The sequence below is a fragment of the Tiliqua scincoides genome, chromosome 5 (assembly GCF_035046505.1).
Source record: "Tiliqua scincoides isolate rTilSci1 chromosome 5, rTilSci1.hap2, whole genome shotgun sequence".
In the NCBI taxonomy this organism is placed as follows: domain Eukaryota; kingdom Metazoa; phylum Chordata; class Lepidosauria; order Squamata; family Scincidae; genus Tiliqua; species Tiliqua scincoides.
This window is the reverse complement of record NC_089825.1, coordinates 117724584-117736391: the sequence shown is the minus strand read 5'-3', so window position 1 is coordinate 117736391 and position 11808 is coordinate 117724584. Positions and strand designations below refer to the sequence as shown.

General features: G+C 46.6%; 1 pseudogene; it reads left to right on the top strand.

Moving 5' to 3' along the window:
* The first annotated feature begins 2496 nt into the window (after positions 1 to 2496).
* LOC136653429 (serine protease 27-like) lies at positions 2497 to 10392 on the top strand (annotated as a pseudogene).
* Positions 10393 to 11808: the final 1416 nt, after the last annotated feature.

The window sequence follows — 11808 nt, the reverse complement described above, 5'->3', positions numbered from 1 at the left end:
GTGCGCCAGTGGAGTGTGAGCTCTGCTGGCACTAGCCATAGCAAAAGTGTCATAAAACATTCTGTGTTGGTGTTTCAGTTGGGCGTGCTGCCAGGATAGTGGAGGATGCCAGCCAAAGCAGGTAATTTCTGTACTGTGCAGCATAAGGGGTGGAAAGGAGGGTGATGAGATGGTTGAAAGGAGTGGGGGGAGGGCAGTGATGGGGTGGGTGGAACAAGTCCGAGAGGGGGTGGGATTGGCAGTGCTAGCGCACGCTGTATCCTACCCCCTTTCTGGGGCTTGACCAGCCAACATGAATTAATGTGGACTTGTGGATGATGGCGATATTGCTGGTATTGATCCATGTTGGTGACTGGGGCTTTTCCTGCGGCAAGGGGAGAAATGTTCCCTTATCCTGGGTAAAACCGGGGGGGGGACTTAGCATGGGGGGAACTTTGGTCTAATTAGTCTGCTCAACAAGTAGCCAAGCTTATGAAGCAACTGGCCTCCAATACTAGCTCCTGTACCCTCAGCAAGGTGCAATGGCAACAGAAAGACTGGGGGGGTGGTATAAGCCAAAAAGGGCCTTCAAGCAACAAAAGATGGTTCCCTGATGAGCTCCCCCCACAAAAGAGTCTATAGAATTCTATGGGATAAAAAGATATCAAAAAGCTGGATTGCAGGCCATTCTCTCATCCTTCACTTGATTCTTTCATCCCTTGCTTGTCTGTCTGCCTTTCTGCTGTCGCCGCATTTGCTCATTTGACCCACAGGTGCTATGTTAAGGCCAAATAAAACCATTGTTGTTTGCATGACCGGAGCCTGCACACCTGCATTTTTCAGCATAAGCAGCAGCTGTTTGCTTCCCCCATAAGGATCAGGACCACAATAACAGAAAGTATAGAGGGGCATTAACTCTTGGTCCCCACTTTGGTCCAGCTGTGGTCTGGACCCCTCCTAGGTTGGTTGTTAAAGGGGGGAAAAAACCCAAAACATTTCCATTGGTTTTCAGGAATGCAAAGAGTTAAATCTCTGGGGCTCCAGTCCAAATGGAGCCCTGTATGAGATTTGCATTTGAAGGGACAATCACTGCAGGACCCCAATCATGCAATCTCTGAAATGTCCAGTACTAGTAAGTTTCATCAGCTTAGTTCCTGCTTGAATACTTTTTAATGACCGTAGAAGAAGGCTTAGTATTTATCCTGAGTCTGCATTGGGTAATGTTTACAGGTGCTTGGATTGGTGAGAACAGGTTTTTTTTTTTTTTAATGTGAAAACAGGTGTGATTACATACCCAGCCCTGGGCATGGAGCCGGGCAATCTAAGGCCCATAAATACTTGCACACACTCAGGCTTTTCCCCCATCTTCCCTCAATTCCAGTTCCATGAAGCCCGGCAGTTTAAGGCCCATAAATACTTGCACACACTCAGGCTTATCCCCTATCTGCCCTCAATTCCAGTTCCAGCCCTGGGCATGGAGCTGGGCAATCTAAGACCCATAAATACACACAGGCTTGTCCCCTATCTGCCCTCAATTCCAGTTCCAGCCCTGGGCATGGAGCCGGGCAATCTAAGACCCATAAATACACACAGGCTTGTCCCCATCTGCCCTCAATTCCAGTTCAGAAAGGAATCCACCCAAATCCACCAGCTATTCCAGCTTACTTTTCTTCTGAGTTCTCAGAACATCCTTCCCCCGGTAACTACTTCTTGTGTTGGTGGTGGGAAAGCTCTTCTTCTGTGTTGCATTGTTGCTTCTGCTGGCTTCTCAGCCTGCAATTTAGGTGCCCATTGCAAACTGTTCACAGTGACAGGTGGAGAAACAATCAGGTAGGTAGAAACAATCAGGTAGAAACAATCAGGCGGAGAAACAATAGGTAGGATAACACCTATGCTTTCTCAATGCATCAGCTGTTGTGATGCACTGCAAAGGAGTTGGGGTGGGGTGGGGATGTCAACTATGGCAAGGAGTAGGGATGAGATCCTGCTCTTCTGGGCACTCTTTCCAGCTACAGAACCTGAGATGTACTGGATTGTGATGGATTCAGTAGGGACCAGATCCAAGAGGTCTCTGCCCTTGAAGAAGTGTCATGGGTTAGATCAGAACACAGTGCTGATGGATCTGAGGTGAAAGAAGGCAGTTAGGAGTTGTTGTGGATCCAAGAGCCTTCAAGAAGAGTCTTTGGAGGGAAATGATAGCTATTGAGTTATAAGACTGAGTCCTAGGTTCTCTTATCAGTTGTCAAAGGAGATATTCAGCTGGTTATAGAAGGAAGAAGGAGGCTAGGACTGCTGGTTCTCTCTTCAACAGCCAAGCTGATCCTGTGAAGTTAGAGAAGAAGGAATTGAGGTTCTACTGCCCTTCCTTTTGCAGGCCTCCTGGGTATCTCCACTTTTCAGGAAGCAATTATTTTCATTTCACCAGCAATGTGTTCACAATTTCCTTCTTGGACATCCACTCCTTCCTGACCGTGGCCAGACCAGAGCAAGGGGACAGAGATCATGACCAGGACAACAATGGCCTTCATGCTGCTTCTGATGTTGCCCTTGCTGAGCAGTGAGTATGGAGCTGGTCCATGCATTGGATGCACATTTATTTGATTTCTGTATGCTTGTACATTTCCTCCACCCCCCCTATTATTTATTTACTTACATAAAATTGAAACAAAGTAGAGCTTAATAGCATTGAAACACCGTTTATTTTGCTTAGCTAAAACATCAGTTTAATGCTTCTGTATATAATAATAATAGTATTGGCAACCTTCAGTCTCGAAAGACTCTGGTATCGCGCTCTGAAAGGTGGTTCTGGCACAGCGTCTAGTGTGGCAGAAAAGGCCAATCCGGGAGTGACAATCCCTTCCACACTGGGAGCAAGTGCAGTCTGTCCCTGGTCTGTCTCCCTGGCTATGGGCCTTCCTTCTTTGCCTCTTAGCCTCAGACTGTTGGCCAAGTGTCTCTTCAAACTGGGAAAGGCCATGCTGCACAGCCTGCCTCCAAGCGGGCCGCTCAGAGGCCAGGGTTTCCCACTTGTTGAGGTCCATCCCTAAGGCCTTCAGATCCCTCTTGCAGATGTCCTTGTATCGCAGCTGTGGTCTACCTGTAGGGCGCTTTCCTTGCACGAGTTCTCCATAGAGGAGATCCTTTGGGATCCGGCCATCATCCATTCTCACGACATGACCAAGCCAACGCAGGCGTCTCTGTTTCAGCAGTGAATACATGCTAGGGATTCCAGCACGTTCCAGGACTGTGTTGTTTGGAACTTTGTCCTGCCAGGTGATGCCGAATAATAATAATAATAATAATAATAATAATAATAATAATAATAATAATAATAATAATAATAATAATGGCTGCAAGCCTATGCACACTTGCCTAGAAGTAAGTTCCATTGAGCCCAGTGGGGCTTACTTCTTAGCAGATATGTCTAGGATTGCGCTGATAACTAATTAGAAGAAAATCATAAAAGGGTCTAAAACCAAATTACAGAATAGGGCAGGGACTCCCCTCTCATGGTCCTAGTTGGAAAAAATTCTCAATAAATTGAGTGAATAGCAACATCATGAGCAAGATATACTGTATATATATCTTAAAACTATCCTGCCTGCCCTGATCTGCCCTTTTCCTTTTTTTTTTTTTAACACACTGTATTTGGCTGCAACACTATACACACTTACCAGGATCCACAGCACAAGCCTAGGAATGTCTCCTTAGAAGTAGATTCACTTTGTTCAGTGGTGGCGTTTACTTCCAGGAAACCGTCATAGGATGGCAACCTTATTCAGTGGGACTTCCTTCTGAATAGACATGCATAGGATCATGGTGTTTGATGCTAATTTTAAAAACAAATAATCTGCATGCAACTGTTACCCTGCGCATGCCCAATCTCGTCTGATGTCAGAAGCTAAGCAGGGTCAGGCCTGGTTAGTACTTGGATGGGAGACCGCCTGGGAATACCGGGTGCTGTAGGCTTATACCATAGTCTTTCGATACTGAAGGTTGCCAACCAATCTGCATGACTAAAAAAAAATGCTAGAAAATATGGACAAAAATAAACTCGTATTTAGATTTATCTGAAAACCGAACCTGCTGTATAACACAGAACCATTTAATCTGGAAACACTCCAAACTTTGGCTGTCATCTCAGTCAGATATTTATTTAATACATTTTTTAAACCACCCTTCCTCCAAGGAACTCAGGGTGGTATACATGGTTCCTTCCCTCCTTTTGTCTTCACAACAACCCTGTGAGGAAAAGTTAGGCTGAGAGATGGTGACTGGTCCAAGGTGACCCAGAAAGCTTCGTGGTTGGGCAGGGACTTGAACACCAGAACAACTACACCATCCTGGCTCTATTCTTTGAGATTGGACAGTTTTTCCAGCCTCAGCATGTTGGCCACTGTACTTTCATGGAAGGAAGGAAAAGAGGACTCACACATTTTTCCCCCCACTATTTGCATTTTCACTGCAGCCAATACATTCAGTCGGAAACAAGCCAGTCAGTTAAACCGACTGTTTGCTTTCTTTTAATGCTACTTTCGAATGCGTTGCCTGAGGCAGACTGCCTCACCCTGCCTCATGGGGGAGCCGGTTTAAGGGGCTTCACGAAGTGTGTTTCATGTGGAAAGTATATGTGTGTTCAATGCTGCCCCCTGCTGGACAAGTTAATTTTATTTTTTTATTATAGTATTTTATATAGAGTAGTACTGCCTTTCTTGAAAACTTGTAGACTTGAGTCGTGCAGGCTCAAGGCAATTTACGCAGATAGGCTAGCTATAAACCCCATTTTTTTTTCTTCTCCAAATGGAGTTCTAACACGTGTTATTCTATGAGAGAAACTCATAGGATCCTCCATTTCTCCAGATGTTTTCCTTCATGGTGCAATCATCGTCTTGGCTGCACAGCCCTTGCGCTTTCCAAGCTTCCTCGGGCACTGGCAAAACATGCCTCAGGCTGGTTCTCAGGATGTTATCCATTTCTTGCCAGCTTCCATACTCCACACTCCTTCGTCTCTAGCCAGCGGCATGAGTTTATTAAAAGCTGCATGTTGAAAGTTGAGATGTGCTAGAGCTCCATACTCTACAATGTTCTGGTTCTGTGCCTGAAAGTCATAATGTTACCTCCTATCCTGAGAACCTCTTTCTTCTAACCCAGGGGTGTCCAAACTTTTTGGCAGGAGGGCCACATCATCTCTCTGACACTGTGTTGGGGGCCGGGGAAAAAAAGAATTAATTTACATTTCAAATTTGAATAAATTTACATAAATGAATATATTAGGGATGGAACTTATATGAATGAATGAAGGTCTTGCAATAGCTCAAGGCCTATAAAAGGCCTTGCACAAAGCAAGGCCAGCCTTTCCTTTGCTGCCTCTGCTGCATCACAGATGTGAAACAGCAAGCGATGGAGGGAGCCCTCGTCCCACAGTTCACGCAAGAGGTTGAACAGTTGGCTGTCACACTGACAGCAGCTGCATCAGGCTAGCGTGGACTCCAGCAAGTCTCTGGAGGCCAGAGGCTCATTGGAGACTGGGGCCTTCCTGAGGGCCGGATTGGGAGCCCTTGAGGGCCACAAGTGGCCCCAGGGCCGGGGTTTGGGCACCCCTGTTCTAACCCCACTTTCATTAGCTTTGTGTACTGGATCAGAACAAGCTGCTGCTTCTCTCCCTTGTGTGCACACTTACGAATGTTGGTCACTCACACCTCTGCCCTGGCCCCAGGTTAGACTACAATATTCTGGGGTAAATAATGTGTGAGTTTAGGTCAAATTTTCAAGTTCCCTTTGATGCACAGCCACTACCGCAAACAGAAGTCACACCTTTAATCACACATGCCAGTTTTTGACAACCAGGAAAACAGAGCTACACCACAGTGTGTGTTTTTTCAGCCACTCCCAGGGGAGCACACAGAAATGCAGAACATTGTGCCATTGATATGATAAGCATATCCTGAACATGAAGGAGGAGGAAAACTAAACACATTTGCTGTTGTCAGTGACAGTGGCCCTTGGTTTAAAGTGTAGTGGCGGCGGCGGTGGGGGGGGGGGGAATACTTAAAGCAAATAATTCTCACTGTGGCTGCCCTGAAGTACTAATATCTTTCTCTGCTTGCCATTTTTTTCAGGGGCAAATGAGCTCTTTCCAGGTAAGAGAGGACAGCCTTGCCATACAAAAACTGGGAGTCACAGCTCTTAAATTCTACTCCTACTTTTCTACTCCTACTCCTACAATTCTACTCCTACTCCTAAAATGGCAGGAGTGAGGTTCAGGGGGGAGGAAGTGGGATCTGGGGAGGCAAGACAGATCCAGATTCTCCCTGGAGGAGGAGGTGCTAGCACCTCCTTGTTCCTTCTCCTAAGGAGGCTCCCCTTTGAAGGAGAAAGAATGGGGGGAGGCACATAGCGCTTCCTCCATAACTAGAACAGAGACTGAGGGGCAGTCATGTGCCCCTGCTTGGCGTAGCTCCCAGAAGATCTGCCCCTCAGTCCCCACCCTCCTTGTGCCTCTGAGCTAGATCCTCTCAGGAATCTTTATGATATGGTATTACTAGTTATCTCCACTTCTTGCTTCAGAAGAGATTAAACTTGTGGCTCCCAGAAACCATGTTTGGTTCTCATGGTTGAACCCACTGCTACGCTGGTGTGAGACTTGGACTCAAACTCGGAATATCCAGGTTCAAATCTCCACTCAGCAATGAAGCTCATGGAGTCACTTTGGACCAGTTAATAATTGTGCTAGTTCAGGTGATACTTCCTCACGCGGACTGGATCCACGTGAAGAACATGTGCCCTCTTGGCTCAGGGCACCCTGGTCCCTCCCCTCATGTCGGGAGGAAATCGTGCCAGTTTCCTGAATGGGGGGGGGGGTGTTGATTTGACAAATCTTCACCCACTTAATTAAGGGGATTGACCAAATTCTCCCAAATCTGAGGGAGGGCGCCAGCCAGGAGTGTGCCCCATGAATACACAGATCTTTTATTGTGTGGGGCTGGTTTGGAGCTGGAAGTAACATCCAAGCTGCCCACCGTTAGCCAGGCCTTTCTCCCTATTTCTAACCCATCTACACCTGCGGAGCAAACTGGGGGGGAAAGGACAACATGAATGAGTTCTAGTTTACACTTGCGGCCACCAGAGTGAGATGGATGCAGTAGTCTGGCTTGAACCAGACTTCTACTGACTGCAGAAGGGGGGGGGGAATAATGTAAATGCACCATGAGGTGAAAAACCCCATGCAGCTGGAAAACCAACTCAAGAAGGTCCACGAGAGGGCTAGAGCCTTTATCCCATATGGCTAATTTTCTACTGGGAGGGGATTTTGTTTTATAAGAGAGAGGATTCAAAGTGATTTCCTCTCCCCCTCCCAACAGTCTGACACAATCTTATCCATTTGATCACTTTGGTATTCAGCCATCGGATTCTCTTACATGCCAAGTTCCAGCCTAAGATCGAGGCACCAAGAGAGTTAAAGCAGTTTTAAGAGTGGGAGTCCCTAGGAATTGCTTCAGAAGTTTACTTTTAATCTTCCTGCTTTGGGCATCCTACTTTGGGACGATCAAGTGGTGCAATGATTAGAGATGAGGCAGAGTTAGAACCAAAACAGGTGCAATGGGGGAGATGCGTGATTTGATCTTGAAAGAAACAGTGGGGAGGTCTGATTCGGGTTGGCGCAGTGACACTTGCCAACAAGAGGTTTAACCCTCTCCTCTATCTGTTCTCCCTGTGTTAATCCATATCAAAATGGAAGTGAATCCTGCCATGATTAAAATACAGGCACTGTACAGATACCTGTATTTTCTTGACACAACAGGACTAAGGGCTGCTTCAAGGACGGTTGAGAAGAGGGGATGGTGGAAAAGGGTAAAAACCTCTCCCCCACCAGTGCCACAGCTCATTTGAAGTCCACCATGGTTGTTATGAAGTACATAATTTTTTTTTAAAATAGTGAGAGCTGATTATGGATCTCTGTCCCGTGTTTCATCCATTTGGCTCGCCGGAGATAGAGCTCATCACCAGTCCTGGGAACGGAATGGAAATAATTGGTCAATTGATATTTGTGTGGTGGTTCCGCATCTCTCCCTTTCTCCTCTAGCCTGCGGCCAACCAGTGTTCTCTTCTCGAATCGTCGGTGGCCAAGATGCCAAGATGGGAGCCTGGCCCTGGCAGGTTAGCGTCCGTTACAAAGGAATGCATTTCTGCGGTGGGTCGCTTGTATCCGAGTGGTGGGTGGTGTCAGCTGCTCACTGCTTTCGGTAAGTATTCTCAAAGAGTGCATGCTTCACATGTCTTCTATGATTGCCTTACCCTAAACGCAGAATGATGCTTGCATGCCATTTGTGTTGCTGCACCCCAAAACTGATTGCTTGTTTCAACCATCATGTATTTTTTTTTTGGTTTTGTTTCTTAGCAAAAGACTTCTGTCCGCCTTTACAGTGACGGTGGGGGAGTACCAGATTGGCAATCCAAGTCCCAGTGCTCAGACTATCCCGGTCATCCAAGTAATCTCTCCATTCGCAGAGACAGAAGCCCTTGGTGACATTGCCCTTTTGAAGCTCCAAAGACCCGTGAAATACACCCCCTTTATCCTCCCCGTGTGCATTCCAGACCCCTCCACTGACTTTCCTGAGGGCATGAATTGTTGGGTAACTGGATGGGGAAACATCAATTTCACGGGTGAGAACCTGGGGAGTTGGATGGAGACATGTGATATTTATCCATGGAGAAATCCATTGATCAAGGATGGGGCCATCTCACAAGCTGTAATTCACTTGGCAAAACAAAACAAAAAAGCGACTGAATACTTCCAGTTTTACATTAAAAAAAAAAACCATTTATCTACACAACAACCCAAAAAAGGGCTTAATGGGTTAAGAAATTTGGTGGGTGAAATGTGAACATTATCTTGCAGGTTTGAAGGCAAGCGAAAGTGCCAAAGTGAGAAACAGAGGCATAACTAGAAGCCCTGGCTCCTGGGGCAGTGATGTCATAGTATCACCTGACATCATTATGTCATTTCCAGGTTCTCCCTGGAGAAGGAACGGGGGGGGACGGGACGGGACGGGGACGACGACGACGACGACTTAAAGCTGCCAGTGCCTCTTCCTCCAAGGAGAATCTGGAAGTGACTGCCTTACACTTTGCGCCTTCCCCCAGCACAGCATATGGGGCAGGTGCCCCTCAGACTTCACTCTAGTTACACCTCTGGTGAGGAATAGCAAGGGCATATATATTTGAATGCTGACAATTAAGGTGTGTTGTTGTAAAATTTGTGTGAAATATAATTTAGCTCTAAATGTAATTTCAGTTGCTTTGAGCCCAATGGAATAAAGGGAGGTTTAGGGTGAGGGGGGGTGAGGAGGCTGGGCTCATGTACGTGAACGGACACACCATGCTCCATTAATTCACTTTTCCCTGAATACAACATACTTTCTTTCTCTTTTGTATCACTAGAGCCACTTCCTACACCTTACACACTCCAAGAAGTGGAGGTTGCCCTCATAAGTGTGGAAAAATGCAACGAACTTTTCAGTGTGCCCCTACCTGATCCCAAAGAGAGAATGACTATCTCAAATGAGACGATTTGCGCTGGATACGAAGCAGGGAAAAAAGATGCTTGCAAGGTGAGCAATTTTGCAGCTGTCCAGACTGTCGACTCACTGTAGGAGATGGACAAGGTAGAGGTTACCTCCCCCCCGCTGCAAATCTGCTGCCTGAGGCAACAGCTTCAGTTGACTTCATGAATGGGCCAATCCGGTTTAGCATTTGTGTAGTGTTTTTTGAGCTTGCAAAGTATTTTCACATGCACTATCTTGATGAGGATCTTACAACAGCCCTGTAAGGTAGCAAATATGGTTATCCCCTGTTGCAGGGGCAGCTACAGCTGGGAGACAGGTACCTTGTGAATTCATGGCAGAGGTGCGATTCAGACCTGATTCCCAGCTCAATCTCATAGCTCTCAGGAGCCATCACTGTAAGCGTACCCAGGCATTGAAGACTCCCTGGGTTAGAACTGAAATGAATTAGGGTAGGGGTGGGGATCAACTCTCAAATGAATCTCTCATGGAAGAGCCACTGGGATGGTGGCTGCCTGTGGATGGATTCTGAGAGAGCTCTCTGCCTGCTCTTTGTTCCCAGGGCGATTCCGGGGGGCCTTTGGTCTGTGCCCACAACAGCTCTTGGTTTCTGGTTGGCATTGTCAGCTGGGGAGAAGACTGTGCGAAGCCGTTCCGCCCTGGCGTCTACACGCGAGTCACAGCCTATGCCGAGTGGCTGAAATCCCATGCTCGAAATCTACAGTTTGGAGTCATACCAGTCCCTTTGACTGCAGGAGGGAGCAGTTTGGGGTTTTTTGCTGGCTCATCTCTTTTTGCCTACTTGATTGCCCTTCTCTTATCTGTTCTGCAGCAAGAATGTATGCAGTGAAGTTTTCCTTCAGCACCAGGCTGCATTGCTCGCTCGTCCCTGTAGGATCAGGGCCAACCTCTGCATCCAGAGGACTGCCTTCCTTCTCCCCATAACAGTCTGCCACCTTGTTAAGACTGTCAGCAAAGGCCCTGCTCTGTATCCTGCCATCCTTGGGGATGCAGTTGGCAATGACAAAAGACAGAGGCCAGAAGTGGCTTCTGGATTGTGGAACTAGCTCCCTTGGACACCTGGACAGCCCCTATTCTGCAGACATTTTCCTGGGTCATGATATCAATATGCCCAGCTCACAATATGGAAATATCCCAAGATGCCCAGTTCACCCATAAGGCTCTTCTCTGACCAAAAGCTATCCCTCTCAGAGAACCAGACAGTTGTGGTATGGGCCTCCAAGGGTGAACAGAAAAGTCATAGATAAGGGCAATCAACAAATGAGGATAAAAGGGTTAGGGTAAAAGGGATGAGTCAGAGTACCAGACCCCCTCTAACGGATATCTCTGTAAACAAATTGCCAATGTGTATTGAATTGCCATCCTCAGGTCAACATCCTGTACTGATAACATGCCAAATGTTTGTGTGTCTGCCTGTATGTTATTTTCCCCTGGATATTTTTTCTCTCTTTGTGTCCTCTTGTCCCCCTCCCCTATCTGGGAGACCCTATAAAACCTGCATCACTGTGATCCTTCGGGGTCCTCCAAGTGTGTGTGTGGGGGTCCCGTTTGCAAACGAGTAAACGTTAGAAGTCCTTTGAATTTTCCTGTCATCTGTTGTTTGCCGCTCCAAAAATCCAAAGAACCGTGTGTGTGTTCATTCAGGATCAGTCACAAAGGCACAAAAATGTGTTTGTTGTTTGACCTGAAGTGATTGGAACAGACTCTTTTGCTTTCTGTTTCTTATTTTTTGCTGAATTGTGTGTTTGTTTTTTTTAAAAATCATGTTATTGTTGGTTTATCGTTGTTTTATTGTTTTCAAATTGTAAGCCACTCCAAAGGCCTGGCAGAGGTGAAAAAACAGCATAGAAGCAAAACCAAATTAACAGGCAGTTCAAAAATGATTTGGGTCACCTCTTGAAGGTTGGACGTTCTGCCCCACAAATAGTGAGGGCTGGTTCCAGCTTTTGTGGGCTCCGGGCAAGTGATTACTACTGGCCCCTAGAACTCTTCATCAGTTCCTTTCTTTCTCCCTGCACTTTGACAAACTACCCTCATTCCATTTTTGAAAACCAAGGTTCTAGTCCATATGATCATAAAGGAAAGCATAAGCTGTTGCCTTTTCATTTCCTGCAGTTTGTTAGCTTACATGACCTATTGGCTCCTCCACCTGTTCATGTTAGGAAATACCTGCAGAAACTAAGGTGTCTCTGGGACTTGTAGTTCTTGAGAATGTCAAATAGAGTGGTATGCTTATCTCTCTCCC